The sequence below is a fragment of the Protobothrops mucrosquamatus genome, unplaced genomic scaffold (assembly GCF_001527695.2).
Source record: "Protobothrops mucrosquamatus isolate PMUCROS unplaced genomic scaffold, P.Mucros_1.0 scaffold376, whole genome shotgun sequence".
Taxonomy (NCBI): domain Eukaryota; kingdom Metazoa; phylum Chordata; class Lepidosauria; order Squamata; family Viperidae; genus Protobothrops; species Protobothrops mucrosquamatus.
The window spans coordinates 494,019-497,199 of NW_015386708.1; positions in this window are offsets into that span (position 1 = coordinate 494,019).

Genomic DNA, 3,181 nt, shown 5'->3' on the forward strand with positions numbered 1-3,181 from the left:
GAAAGAGTGATTGTCCCAAAGTCACTTACATGGCTTTCATGCCTAAGATGGAACTAGAACTCACAGTCTCTGAGTTTCTAGCCTGGTGCTTTAATCACTACTCTTTATTGACTCTCTAGTGATCTAGTTAGGAGGAGATGCTTGAGACATTTCCTGCCTATGAAATTATGGGGCTATGACTCATATGACTTTGTTCTAGTACCCTTCCGTGGAACAGCTTTCATTGCAATCATCACCCAAAGTCAAATAAAATCAGTGAAAATAGTTATCTGCACATAATATGCTGTCCCTACAAAGTGTAATGGTTAAAAATCAAATGGAAAGTATTAAAAACTAGATATAGGTCAGCTGACTTTATAATGCAACTACATAACTGTTCTTGACCCAAATGCTCATTCATATTTCTATTTTGCCTTAATAATAATCAGGCATGCTTGCCTCAAGAGCAATTTTCAAAATGCCTTTTAAAGGGATGAAGCAAATGAGTGTTTTACTTAGCAGAAGAGATTGTTTTATTTATTCATTATTAATAAAGATGGCAAACTTTATTATTTCATTTTGAAGATTGTGTTCCAGTTAAGGACACTGGCAACATTATAGGGATTATAGGATCCTGCACCTAGTGCCTGTATGTCTCTCTTTATGTGGGTTTTCAAATAGCAAAGTAGCCAACTTATTGTATTTGTTCCCTTTTCCACCAGGTCTCACACTTCTCCCAGGGTCTCTTTTTTGACAACAACTTAATTATTTATCCATATTTCAGCAAATTTGATTGGAAAAATCATAATCTCAAAAGGAAGTACTTCTCCCAAAGCTACTGGAGCTGTTGACCAGCTCTTACGATGGTGTATAAGGTGAGTTGACCTATGCTGAAATGTTCATCCCCCAAAGTCATAAAAATCTCCAAGATAGGTAATCAGTATTCTAAAGGACATCAATTCACCAGGTATGCAGCCCTTTGGTTTATATAATCCATTGCCTTCCCAAATCTCAAACAAGAATTTGACTGAATCTTTTATATTTCTCTCTCGCATACCTTGTAAATGAATGGCTTTGGATGCACTGATAAGGTTATCACATTCATTTATTGATTAAAAGACTGTGTGTTCAAATGAAATGAGAGAGAAGCACTATAGAATCTGTATCATGAACTAATTAAAGCTTGATGTGCCAGTATTGCTTAGAACTCAAGGTGGGTTTCAACTGAGCATCTAAACAGTCAAAATGAAAATCACTTAACTGAAAGACCATCCACCCATGAATACAAGCTAGCCCATCTTCTTTATTTTGTGCTTTCCTGAAACGAAGTTTCCATTCTTCTTCATCTTCTAAAAGATGAAGATTTACCAAATTTGGGTAGAATTGAGATTGTATAATGTTTGTTTATTGTATGCACAAGTCTACTTTTTTTAATAAAAAAAGTAGGAGCACTTATTTTACAGTACAGTACAATCTATCCACAAGTTGTTTTTCTCTGATCCTCTTAGTCCTTATTCCTGTTCTCAGAGGCATTGGTTTGAAAGCAACATACAAGGAGTTTTTCCTTATTTAGCTGGAAGATATTTTTATATTAAAAAAATGTCACTGTTTCATCACTGTGAGTGAAGGAAGTCTTTTATGTAGGAGGCTCAGTGGAACTCATTCAGAAGCTATTTGGAACAAAATCAAAATCAGCAAAATTGATGTGTGAGGAACCCAAATCTCCCTTTTCTGGATGCTACGTCTTTAAGGATGTGAGGACATCTTTAAGCAAATCTGCATGAGAACCATCAATTCTAAAGTCTATTAGTAACTAGAGAATCTAAAATAATTTTGTCCTTAGGAAGGACTTGATAAGATAATTAAGTGGATATTGTTGACTATGTGACCAACCAGAGTAAAATAACAGAGGGTGAGATGATGTTGAGATGATCACAAATAGTTGGCAACATCACTGTCTTCTAGATAACTTTCTTTCTGCCTGCTGAGGGATGGATCTGACTGGAAAATATTTTTATATCCAAGAATCATTGTTGGCTTGACAGCTGCATTTTTGTACTGTACCATTTGTTTACATGGACATTTCTTCACACTCAAAAGCATTCACCCCTCTTCTCCCTTGTGTGTTTTTTTCAAATAATGTTGAACATGATCACTGGGAATAAGAGGGGGAAAAATAAGCTTTCTTCACCATTACATAGTTATACTCATGCATGCTAATCACATAATCAGCAGACTGGTAGTAACTAGAATGCTTGGTTGCCTTCCATTACAGACTACATAAACTCATTTTTTTTCCTACTATCAATCTGGTCATATGGGAAAAGTGGGCAAGACTATCTGAAATGCTACAAACTACAGTTTATTCTTTTTTATAGATAAGAGAAGGTATGCAATTCCTAGGGTGCAGTTTGTGCACTTTCAGATTGGATGAATTTTTGTGAAAGCCAAGGAGATAGTTTTTAAATTTGTTGTGAGTTTGTTGATTATCATCAAGTCAAATAGCAAGTCAGCTAGTCAACTATGCTATTTTGTTGTAGGTGTTGCTGCTGTTGCTGTTGCTGTACATGTGGACCTGGCTTTTATAAGTCACCCATGGCGAAACCACAAAAGAATAGTCAATGAAGAACTATATACAACTATTTCAATTGTATGTATTGATAGGACCTATTTTAGCAACTGTGCAGCATAAGAAGTCTTACTATTTTCTTTCCATTTCCTTTGGCATAATTGAGTTGGTAGTATGAAGAAATTAAACCTGTGTATTAGCATTTATTCCTATACAGTGAAGCTGGGCTAAGAAACTCTGGAGAACTGCTTTTAATCTCCCTTTTCCTGGAAATGAAGACTTTTATCACTCATTATTTCAGTGTGAAATTCTCAGATTTCCTGCAGAAGCAACAATGAGAACAATGTTATGTTCAAACAGTGAATCTGTGGGATCGCAAAATCCCGGGATCCTGCGCCTGCAGGATGAACTTATTCCTCCCCAGAGGAATGGACTGGTGATGTACGTTGGCCTAAACCAACGGGCCTCGCTTTAGATCAGGAAACACACGGGCAACATGCTTCTTCAGGTGAGATGGCAGGCAAAGACCCTCAAGCCTCTCCGTGCCTCCCTTTTATTCGTACATTAACATAATCAAGGGGGGGGTGTACAGAAGGACAATAGGGGGATGGCTCTCCATTGCCATACACAAAG